Source organism: Varanus komodoensis, unplaced genomic scaffold (assembly GCF_004798865.1).
Source record: "Varanus komodoensis strain SLA01 unplaced genomic scaffold, ASM479886v1 scaffold1, whole genome shotgun sequence".
NCBI lineage: Eukaryota > Metazoa > Chordata > Lepidosauria > Squamata > Varanidae > Varanus > Varanus komodoensis.
In genome coordinates, this window is record NW_025335268.1 from 129,215,843 (window position 1) to 129,228,571 (window position 12,729).

Genomic DNA, 12,729 nt, shown 5'->3' on the forward strand with positions numbered 1-12,729 from the left:
CAGAATTAAAACTGGATCCAATTAGAATAAGTTGTTGTCTGACTTCCTTTGATGCTTACTTCAAGACCTTAAACATTCTAATTTTGAGTTCTTTTAAGACAATAATGTTAAGTATCAGTTTGCTGACTGAAACATTTCACATTATTATTCCATGTGGATGAGTGCTTCAAACCCCTGAGACAAAAGTTCCTGTCATTCAAAATACTGAAGAAATCACCTTTATTTTAGAAAATTCAAACATGAACACTTGCCGGAGAACAGCCTTTGCGTTGCCAAGAATGAGATTTCAGATCTAGTTGCTCCCAATATCTTGCACGATTGTTCTGATAACATACAAGCCTCCTTTCCATTGAAAAGAAAGCATCACTGCTTTAGAAAGGCAGAAAATAGTTTCCTAATGCATCTCTTTTAAGTTCACTTTGAACAAACACTCCACAGTTTGAAAGATATACACCTTCATTCTCAAATTAAAACAATGGCCCTGAGACAAGCAAACACCCAACCAGAGAGGCAATTATCACAAAGAATTCTTTGGAAAAATTGGTCAGGTCCAGCAGCTAGTGCAGAAATGTTAATATAATGCACAAATACGTACAGCATACAGTCCTAAAGATTACCAGAAGCCAGATGAGTGGCGCTACCGGATACAGTCTATATGCCACTCTGCATCTCGTAAGATAGCTGGAGCTTCTCCACACACACATGCAAAACACCTACAGAAAGCTCCACAGAGCACATTAAGACTGTCTGCAGGCAATCAAGGATCTACATTTTCCTCAGCTTCTAGATTCCACCCAGTGGAGCCTTCAACTACAAATGCAGGTAACAATCTATTACTGACTGTAATTGGGGTATAAGGAGGAGAGACCAGCTCCCCATTAAAAACTCCCATTTCCTATTCCAAGGGCTAATGCTGTGAAGATAAGAAGAGAAGAACAGTCATGCTGGATCAGACCAGCAATCTACCCAGGTCAGCACTCACAAGACCCTGCAATCAGGATGGGTGCAGGAGCAACACCTGCTCAAGCTTCTCGGCAGCTGCTGTACACAGGCCTATTGCGTCTGATATCAACAGCAAGGCTAGTAGCCATGGATAGCCTTCTCCTCCATGAATGTGTCCAATCCCCTTTTAAAGCCATTCAAATGGATGACCAATACTACTCCCTGTGGGAGTGAATTCCATAGTGGGCTGTGTGAAGAAGCAGTTCCTTTTATCTGTCCTGAATCTTCCACCAATCAGCTTCATGGGATGACCCTGGCTTCTGATATTATGGGAGGGAGAAAAATGTCACCCTCTCCACTTTCTCCACACCTGAGTACCTCTTACATGTACTAAGCAATCTTCCACTTAACTGCATACCAAATCTGATAGTGCTGTGGTCACTCTTTCCAATTGGTTCAACAGCATTACAACATTTACATCTCATATCAGGTGCTGCACAATTCCACTTAGGTTGAAATCCAGATTTGCCTTCTCTATGGTCAGTTGCATGACCAACTCTTCTATAGCACAGTCATTTAGGACATGGAGAAAATTAACATCTTTGTCAGAACTGGAACATACATTTATCCAGTTGACATGGTGGACAGTTAAAGTCACCCATATTACCACACTGCCTTTTCCTGAGGCCTTCCTGATTTTGTTCTCCATCTCAAGATCACCCAGAACACCCTGGGTTGGAGAACAGTAGCATATTACTAGGACCAAATGTGTTTTAGTGGGCACCAGAGCAGCTGTCACCCAGAAATTGGGATCCTGACATTTGGTTCCCAAGGGTCTTGTCAGCCAACCTTTCTGCCTCTCTTAGCTGCTCCAGGCCAGCAGCCTTGGCTTCGCAGGAAGGAACTCATTCCCTGAAAGCCATGAGCTCATTACACCCACAGATGCTCTGTTACAGAATCTCCTGTCATCGCCACTATCACACTGCTCTGAAATAAGATTAAGGGCACAATCCTATGACCTCCCAACATTATCTAGGGAGCCATAGGATTATTCAGAGTCCCAGCTCAAAGACCCTGCAGTCTCAGGGCTGGCACTGCAGAAGCCCAGTCCCTGCCCCACTCACAGCCAGCATGGAAAGAACTAACTACATGAGCTGCCTCCCTGAGATCGTAAATGAACCTCAGAGGGAAAGTGTCAGGCATGGGGAGGGGAAGAGGCTGAAGCTGAGCACTTATGCTGATTCCTGTTGGCCATCCAGATAAAAATCAGGGTGAAAGGGGCAGTGGTGGCAGATATATCATTGCCATTACATGTTGTTCGGGAAATAGGATATGCTTAAGCCTCCAAGTTCAGAGGCTTATGTGAACGGAGGGGGGCAAGGTTTGTGCTCAAAGTGCCACACGTCCCACACATCCCAGGTATAATTTTCCCTTTTTTTTCCTTGCACAAGGAAATATGTACCCAAATTCAAACCCATTAATGGGCCAGTGACAAGTCAGCATGCTTGAACATCTAACATGTAAGAATCAGAAGGGCACCCCAAAATGACAACTGTCACTAAATTGGCCCTTCACATGCTTACTTCATAGACAGATGACAGTTAACCAAAACTAGTCTTTGTTTTCCCTACTAAAATAGCACCTCCCTCTGCAGAATGTTAGGAAGTAAAATCCATTAATATTTGAGATGCTGCTACAGCAACATAAATCAGACAAAAGCTAGTCATAAACAACATTTGCAGATCATCTGTCCAGTGGGAGTTAACAAGTATTCACTAAAGACCAGACCTCTTGGGCAGCTAAAAACAGCTTTTCTTAGCAGCCAAGTGTTCTGGCAGCAGCCTTGTACAATCCTTGCCTCCTCATAGGGTGCCAGCTCTAGAGTTCTGAATATGACCAAAACCGATTTTTTTTTAAGTTTCATCATCTGCATGCTATATTAAATATAAAAGTTTAAAAAGTGCTTTCAAAAGAAGCTGTGTGAAACTCTTTGGGGCTCAGTAGACACATTTATGTACAGGGATGATTCCTCCTGTTTTCTCCCCTGCATCTGGTGCCTTCCCCATAATATTTGAAAAACAATAGCCAAGGGGCCCACCACAAAAGATAAGGGGGGGGTCAACACCCACTGCTATACCTGCAATTCAAGCTGAAGCCCCTTCATTGCTCATTTGGGGTACATCCCATGCACAATGGCATGACATCACCCAAGGATCAATGATGTATGTGCATCTGCTCGTCCTTCAGCAAAGCTAGGCTTCAAACACAAATGCCCGGGACTCACATGTGCCAGAAATTCAAGCTACTGAAACTTCCTTCCCTAAGCCCAGCTGGCTGTGTGAACCAGCAGCTCTCTGTGCTTGTTCAGAAACACCTTCCAAGGGTTGGGAAAGAAGCATGCCTCAGTTATTTCAGAAAGTACATTTGTGCTTCAAATTAAACATCAAATTTAGTTATCCTGCTGTAGCGATGAAAAGAACTGGGCCGAATACACTTAGTGGGATGGAGGGGTGCTGTTTTCCCTGAGTCATCTGGGCCTAGTCCACCTTGCTATGTGTGCATGTATGTACAGGAGCAGCATATTTACGGAAGAAGAAGACGGAGCAGCCCTTGGCCGGATGCACACCTTTTCCACTGGACCTTGCATGCTGCAAATTAAATTCTGTGTCATGCATGCACAATTATGGAAACAAATATTTGCTGGGGGGAGGGTGGGGCAGCGGGAAGTCTTGCTTTCCTCGCATTGTCGACGGCTTGAGAGGGGGGCATCCCGCGTGCCTCCCCCTGCCCTGCAGTGCCGTGCCTTGCGTTCCCGAGCCCTAACGACGGGGTGAGTCCAAGGCAACCAGACCTAATTCAGCGGAGTGCTGCTCCAGAAGACTTGTCTGGCTGGAGAGGGGCGACTGTTAAACGCGGCGGCGGCGGCGGAGGGAGAAGCCCTTGAATTATGCATACTGCTGCAAGTCACTCTCCCAAGCGCTGACTGGTCCTGGCAAATGAGGTGAAGGCGGAGTGGAAGGGGAGGGGAGGGGGCCCTCCCCCTCCAGGCCCCTACAACGCCGGGGCGGGGGGGGGGCGGGAGAGAGCGCGCCGGAAAAGGGAGGGGAAGGGAGGAGCACATCCTAATGCGGAGATGCTGCAGTGGCTCAGGGCGCGCACACATAACGCGGGCGGGCGCGCAGGCGGCGGCGGCAGCGCCACACGGGAAGGCTCACCTGCGGCAGGAGGGCGGCAGGCGAGAGAGGGGAAGCTGGTGCCGCCGCACCGAGGACTCCGGGGCTTTCCTCGCACGGGCACGCCGCGCGCAAGCACGTGCCGATCCAGCCACTCCGCCCAAGGTAGGGGTGGGGAGGGAAGGTGTCTTTTCTCTCCCTCTGCCTCCTGTTCGGAAGAGTCGCCCTCGGTTGCTGGCAGGCGGGGAAGCTGCCCGCTAACTTTCCACCCCGTCATGGGCCATGCTGGTTCTTTTGCTGGGACAGCAGGCAGGCGGGCAGGCGGGCGGGCTGGGGGGAGAGAGACCCTGCCCTCAGGAAGCCACGCGTGCCCGCTGCCCTCCCCAAGAGGGGCACAGGCTAGAGCCGGGCACGGCGAGGGACGCGGCGGAGCCAGCAGAAGTGACCACCGGAGAAGCCTGCAAGGATGAAAAAATAAGGAGCGAAGGGAAGGGGCTGGGGAGGTGGGGGACACGGAAGGATCCTGCCTAATCGTGCTGTCACATGACAGTCTCCGATGGAGCACAGGGAGAAGTGATGGAGACCCTCCCCGCCCCTCCGGTTTTTGACTTGATAGCTGGACGAGCACCATGTAGGTGTGACCGGGGAAAGCTCGGTCGGAGTAACTCTCCATCCCCGAACCGAGGGCGACCGGGCGCGGGGCGCAGTGCTGAAGGATGGGATCAGTCTGAGTAGTTCTTGCACTGCAGGCGCTGCCACTCCACTCCCATCACGGCTGCAGAAAAAAAGGGAACTTTGGTTTCCAGTGTGTGGGTGTTCGCGTGTTTACTTCTCTCCGAGTCCACTAAGCCATTTTCGAGATATTTCTGGGGGCTGGAGCTGCATGTGAAGCCATGGAAGAGGTTATGGGGGCGAGGAGGGAAGGGCCTTCAGGATGGGATGGCCTGCAGGCAGTGAGGAGAGAAGAATGGATTTGTGCCCAGTTAGGCTCAGTTGCACTGATTTTATGTTTCATGATTTGGATCTACATCAGACCTGCATGACTTGTGACTTACCAAGCTGAAGGGAGCCCATGAGTCTTGTAAGAGGACTCACCAGGGACTAGAGAAAAGCAAAACTTGGTTTTGCTTCATGCTTGGGACATGTAAGAACTGGGCTGAAGGTGAGGTGGGGTCAGGGACCTGAGAGGCTTGGCTGATGGGCTATGTTTGTCATGGTGGGTCATAGATTGTGCAACAGGCCTGATCTAGACTTCTTCAGGTTCAAAGCTAAAGCACTTAGCCAAATGAATTTTAAATGGGAAGGCCTACCTTTTACAGCTGGACAGCGTGTCAGCTTGTTGGGATCCACCCACTTGAAAGTAATCCACCATGCAAGAACTGGATTTTGTGGAGTGAGTTGGAAGGGACCAGTAAGATCACTGGGTCCAGTCCCCCTGCTCAGTGCAGGACACCACGTGCTCCTAGGAAGATAGAAACCGTCTTATACAGAATTGTACCAGTGGTGCACCCAGCCCAGAACTGTTGACCCTGACAAGCAGTGGCTCTTCAGGGGTTCAGCAGAACTTCCAGAGACACTGAGGTTGTAACCCAGGACCTTCTTCATGCAAGCAGCATGTGTTTTACCAGCATCATGTCCAACCATCTGCTACTGTTCCAGCCCAGGCAATATGATATCCTTTTATCCCTTCCATTTCGTGGTGTTTTCACCCCACGGTTCACACACCCTTCTCTGTACCTCTCTGTGTATATAATCTACAGGGATATCCTGCCAGCTGAGGATAGCACTATTTGCCTCTGTGTGAAAGCTAGTCCTCAAAAGCTTCTGTCAGAATAAATGTGTGGCAGAGCAATCCTAACTGTGACAGCGGGGAGGGGTCTCATTGTGCCCTCCAGGGCTGAAGAGAAAGGGGGTGCTGTTTTACATCCCCCCTTTCCCCAAGATTAAGTAGGATTTTATTATTTTTCTATGGCAGCTTCAGGCTGGTGTAAATGAACAGTACTTCTCGGAAATAACACACAGCTGAACGGCTCTTTAACACGATGGAACCACCCATATTGCTGGCAGAGGGCCAGTTTTCAACTTTTTGGTGATCATCACCCCTTCCCCACTAAATCACAGTTTACCCAGTTGGGCAGGATCTCCTGCTCTCCTCCTGAACATTTTCAGGGGACTTGAGGGGCTGCCCTGTGGAGGAGGATGGCAGGGCAGTTCCCTTTTGCTAGCACAATTGCTCTAGCTTAGATCTGGACACAACATGTATTCCTTAAGATGCAACAGAACTTTTGGTTGCATGTGCAGCTGTGTGGACTAGAAGAAGCCTGCAAACCTGAGGCTTCAGCTGTCACTTTTTGGTTAGGGTTAGGGTCTTGCATTAGTTGCTCATAGGCTACACTGTGCTGGAGCCAAATAATCTGAGATACATGCTTTATATTTTCTATAAGGCCAGCCTTGGTGGTATGTATTTTAATTTGGATAGGGCAATAATTCATAAAGGTATACTTTGGCAAAAGAGTTCCTTCCTTCCTTCTGGTAGACACTACAAACAGCAGCATATTTTAAAACCACCAGGTCATAGATGATCGTAAACAAATCCACCACCACATTGAGAAGGAGAAAGTTTTAAAACATCAGCTTCCATCCTCCATTCAAGCCAAAGTCCTGTCAATTGAACAATTAGTGCTCTGGATTTTATTTATTTATTGCATTTCTTTACCAACCAGTAGTCAAAACTTTCTGGGGAGCTCACAGCAATAATAAAAAATAAAATGCAACTATAAAAAATGGATCACTGGCCTAAATCAGACAACACCTCATGTAAGCCCTTGTAAATTTGACCTCAGCATATTCCTTCCCGCCCCACCTACAGTCCCTGGCCCATCTGGCTTCAAGCAAAGCCACCTGGCCCAGGACTCCTACTAATACACACACAGCTGTCAAGAAGTCTGCTCTGAATATGTGGGGGGGGGGGGCAGGTGATTAAAAGCATGCAGGAAACGGTCTGAAGTATGAATTAGCATGAAAACAAGGTAACTGCTTGTGAAAACACACTGCATGGTTGGCTTGTCTGTTAAGCGGAACCATAAGCAGGGTATGGGAGCCCTAGGCGCACACCATGACTCATGTATTCAATGTTATTGCTATGGCTGGGTTGATTCATTGTCACAGCAAGCAATCCCAAGTGCATACCTGGATCTCAGAAGTCCGGCATCCTTTTGTTCATTCATGTCCATTCGTGATGCAGATGCAGAAGCAGCCAGGTGTTACAAATCCTGTTTAGGATGGCCAGGTTATTTTCTTGCATGATGCCTGTATGTTCAAAAATGTGTGATGTGTAGAAATGCAGTAGGTTAAGTTTTTCTTAGCGTGGCATTACAGTGACAGGGAAAGAATCAGCTGCTGAATTTCATTCTGTCATGCAGCTGTTAAACACCACAGGAGCCCTGCAAAAATAAATGCATTTAGAAAATAGAACATTGGCAACCTTATGCTCGTTCCACTGAATTTCTCCAATCTTTGAGTAGCAAGTGTTCCCCATCAGTTTTTGGTTATGGCTCATCTATTTTAAGTGTGTGTGCTTGCTTGTTTTCAACACAAATCATTGAATTTTGACATGGAGCACTAGGAGAACCTGCACATTTTCAGATGTATCACCCTGATTCCCACTGCCCCTAAAACATTATTTATTCTTCACATGGAATCCCGAGATATAGTATCCATTCTATATTCACTCTTTTTGAAAGAAATAACATGTTCCTTATCATCTAGTGTTATACCAGCAGTTCCTAGGAATGAAAAATTAGTAACTTGAAGAGTAATTTGTGACTTGTTGACACATTCATTTCCTTTGTTTAGCTGGGATGGGTGTGGACAGCCTTACAAGGATGTCTCTAGGCATACTTTAGTTTAGGATCTACATGAGAGCAAGAAACTAGGCAGTGTCCTGGGACATGAATAAGGGAAATAAAGCAAGAAATCTAGGGTGCTTGAGTCATTATATCAGAAGTATAGCTTGTACTACTGTTAAAAAACCAAAGCTCATTTGGGTTTGCACATTGCATATTAGAAAGTTGCTAGTATGTGGGTGTGTCTAAGCAATTATCAGCAACTGACACCATATACAGATGGCAAAAGCTTGTTTTCTTAGGCGGGTGGCTGGCCACTTGGAGCTTGATGCTGAGCAAGCTGGTCCTTGGGTCTGATCCAGCATGGCTCTTCTAATGTTCTAGAACAGCAGTACTGATTACATATAACCATCCAGGGTTCTATACTGGCTGTACTGCACATGGAACCAAATAATCCTGAATGATTTGCATTTGCTGTAAAAGTATAGTTTTCTTCTCTCATTTGATTGAGATTTCTTCCATTTGTAAACTTTGATCTGGGTAGAACTGTGCTTTGGGGATGTGAGTTGCACAGATTGGAAAGATTTTAAAGGTGATGTGAGAGAAGAAAAAGTGGTAGAGTTTCTTGTGCATTTCTGTATTTCATGCAATTTGAGAAATGCAGTGTTCATAATATATCTTTTAAGGTGTGGTCCAGTGATCCACAGCCTTGCTGCATGTAAGCTTCCAAATATAGAGGCTTAAATGCATTCTGTGTGTGGGATAAGGTACAGTGGTAACAATCTCCGCCACTACACCTTGAGGCATGTATTTTATTTAGATGGCACCCTTAATGAGCATTTTATTGAAAACAATGTAGCACCATCTATGCAAAAAGACATGCAAATATGTTTCTTTAGAAGATGTTGGAGTCTGGCTACAACCCTCAGCATCCTCAGAAACAGAGGTCAAGGATGGAAAAAAAACCCAAATTTTAGTGCGCATAGCAAAGCTCCTAGGAGCAACACCAGTTAGGGTTACCTGCTGAAGCCACATTTCATTGCCTTACCTAGAGAGAGAGAGAGAGAGCCCAGGCTTGGCCATAGATGATGGGTTATTCTATCCCCATACACCCCCCTTCCATATGTGTTGAACTACAATTCCCAACATGCCTTGTCGAAGTATGCTGTAAGCTGCAGTCCAACACATACGGAGATCACCAGGTTGAGAAAAGGTGGACTATTGGTGGTGCTCTTGAGAGTGGATGCTGTTGGGGAAGTGATTGTTGATCCCCTGTGAACCACCCATGTGCCACATGCCTCTCCGCCGCACTCTGCACCAGTAGCTCCTTTCTGGTTGTCCTGCCTTGCTTGCTTCCCTCTTGCCATCAAGGTTTTGGGGGCACTGAGGGAGGGAGATTGGACAGGGAAAGCTTCAGAGTGAACCAAGGGACTCACGTCAACTCTCCTTGACTGCTGAGTTGGGGGCTCGATCCTCCTTGCAAGCACAGTACCAAGAAGCAACGACTCCCAAACTGCTAAAGCAGTATTTATTCAAATGCCCACTGTATTTATTCACAATGTATACTAAGTGTGCTAAAAGTGAGCTTGCCTGCAGTTGCCCTGTGTGAAGATGATGGGGCCACAGCAGTGGAGAACTTCCTTACCCAACCAGATGATGAGCTGGGGTCTTTGGAGAGAAAAGGTTATTTTGCATTTCTCTCTCCCTCACTTCTGCATCCTAGGGAATTTTTTTAAACCGCGGGTCTCATTGTTTTCTTTGGTGGTGATATTGAATGTTTTGATCTCACTATTTTATTGTTTACCTTTGAATTTCTTCTAAGTTTTGATTACATAATATAAGGACAATGTTTTGAGTTTGTTTGTTTTTAACTATACAAGATCTGCCTGTCATTTCACCTTCACCTAATTTTGCTAAGAAATTGTTCTTGGCTAATCTAGATGTCACCCTGTCCAAGAAAGTTCTTCTCTAGAGATATTTACCTTGGACCTTTACTGATTTCCTTTAAGCATCTGATTAAAAACAACAGCAGTGACAACTATAAATGACTGAACCGTGCTTTCTGATTTCTAAGACAGAATTATTTGAATTTTGATGGATTTTAAAAAATTGTATCTATACCTGTTTGAACATTTATGCAAATAGAATGTTAGACTATGAACATTTGAAATGAATGAATAGCCAAGATGTTTTGCTTTTCCAGGCAGTGCTGTGATAGCATTGTACTCTTTCCTTTCCCTGGCCATTTTCAGCTCTTTGTCTTGGCCATAAAGGGCTGGAACAAGCAGCAGAGACAACATCAGAGAGGACCTTGAAACTGGTCCACATTGGCCCAAAATAAAGGAGCATCACTTTATGTCCTGATCATTCTCTCTCTCCTCCTCCCCCTCTCCCTCCCCCCACCCCTTTCTTTCTCAAGGATTATGAAGCTACAGGCTTCTGCACACTTTGCTGGAGGTAAAGCATCACAGCGAGCATTGTGACATTCACTCCTGAGTAAACATGCTACTGACTTGTTTTCACCAGCGATTTCTGTTATGCAGGCCTTGCTTATTGGAGAAAGCGTTCTTGAGATGGTAGTTCACTGGGAGACGTTCTCAGAGAATTGCAATCACAGTTTGTGACTGCATAATGCTCCTTGCTGACTGGCAGCCGTTCCCGCCCCACTGGCACAGAATATCCATGACATTTATTTTCCCTCTCTCTTTTTTTCATTAATTGATTTCTTTCTTTAGTGCTGTGTTTTTGATGCATTACATTCTGTATTTTGTTGGTCATTCCTTGAGAATGACTAATCTCGTTCTTCGCCTTTATTTCTAATTTCTTTCCTCCCCATTTATTTCTTTTCCTTCATCTCTTCTCTGCTATGTATTCATTCTGTCTGAGTGCCCACGACCAAAACAACTTTTCCCATTGGCATCTCCTCCATTCTGATTTACTTGGAATCACATGGAGGGAGACAGAAATTGTAACATGCTTCAGCCCCACTGGTCTTAAATGTGTGATTTTTAAATTCTTAAAAGTATTCTCATGCAGCTTGACCTTTTGTCTATGGGAAGTGTGAATTCATGACTTGGTACAGAAACTGATATTGGATCCAAAAGTTCTGTTCCAGGATCCTCTACAAAACTGCAAGAGAGTCTGAGGTATGTTTCTCCAATCACACACCCTTTCGTTAGTGTCACCCAAAACATTGACAGAGGCCCTTGGATTGCATGGGAAACTGGTCTGATCAAATAATTACTAATAGTCACTGCAAGGAAGAGGAAGAATCCTTGCTAGGAAGGTAGCATGTATTTTAGGTCCCTGTTACCCATTGATACCATTCAGCACGTACCAGATACAGTGCATTTGGTGCCAGTGCATCCATTAGGATGGATTTTAACATTGCATTCCAAATGAGGGAATGTGTATTAAAATTATAATTGGAATATTAGGAAAGAAGAATAGGTTTCTCTGTTGTTACCTCTGGATGCCTACACATTTTCTTGTCCCTCTGCTTCCAGTCTTGCAGGGCGTTTGTCACAATTGTTGCTCCTTTCCTTTCTGTGGATCACACTGGTTTACTGGACATGAAAATAGGTTAGAGATGAGAGTAAGAATTAATGTAATGGCTGTCAATAACACAACAAACATAAATGGTTCTCTACAACAGGGAGAAACAATATTTTTTCTGGACGGTATTTATGTCTATACTGCTGAATTGACTCCATAAATGAAACCATGTACTTTAATTTGCAAGAGCTGAGCGGGGCTGTTGTGAATAGGACATTTTGGAGGGCTTTCATCCATTGGGTTGCCATAAGTCAGAGACGACTTGATGGCACATAATAACAGCAACAAATGCTACTGAACAGCTGAACTGTCTGGGTAGTTCATTGCAATTCACAAAATACAGAACACAGATAAAATAAAAAGATATAGGATGCATATAGATAAAATACAGATAGGTAAAATCCATCATAAAAATCCCACTATGGAAAATTTAAAACACTTGAAAGAGCTAAAACACAGTAATTTATTTTAATTTCTGTATATAGAAGGGAAAAGTATTTGGAGGTGCTTTTGCAAGTGAAAGGTTCCCCTCTTATAATAATCTTCCACTTCTTCCTTAGCCTTTACATAACAATTTTCCATGTGTTACTCTCAAAGCTTAGAAAAAGAGAGCAGACTGGATTTTTATTTTATGCTACCGGTTGTTTGTTTTTAGCACATCGTTTAGTGTTGGTTTGTACAAACGGCATATTTTATTTATTCTATTTTTAGCTGTTTTGACCATCCAGATGGAAAAGTGAGGTATAAATTGAAATAAATCAACAAAGTTGTCATGCTAATGTGAGATGTGTTTATTTCTTTAACTTTGTGTCTAAGCTCCAAGTGAACCAGTTTTCCTATTGTCTGTGAAGAGTTAGTGTTGTTTCCCATGTTAGTTTCTGATCTTCCTAGTCCTTTGCTTTTCAATAGCAAGTGTTACTGTAGTCTTATTGTGGTAAAGATCACTCTGTAGGTAGTGCAATAGGTACTCAAACTCTAAGCAGACAGCGATCCAGGATTAAAGCAGAGTATTTATTTGAGGAACAGTGAAAACCAGTTCACAACAAACTGAAATTTGAGATTAATGTGATAAGAGCCAATAATTACATCCATTTCCAGTAGGCTTATTTGCTGTACCCTCTTGTTGCCATGTGTCCTCATTTACATGAATATGTTGTTGACCCTGGTCTGTTCCAGCCAAGGTCTTCCTACGTACATAAGGGTGTAACAACCAC

General features: G+C 44.8%; 1 protein-coding gene across 1 annotated transcript in view; it reads left to right on the top strand.

The window, feature by feature from the left end:
- Nucleotides 1-4,221: 4,221 nt before the first annotated feature.
- The window catches only part of CNTN2 (contactin 2), a 61,857-nt gene continuing 53,349 nt past the window's right edge, over nucleotides 4,222-12,729 (top strand). Inside the window, exon 1 of the mRNA XM_044451379.1 lies at nucleotides 4,222-4,280. The gene's annotated coding sequence lies outside the window, so the exon portion shown is untranslated. The remainder of the gene's footprint in view (nucleotides 4,281-12,729) is intronic.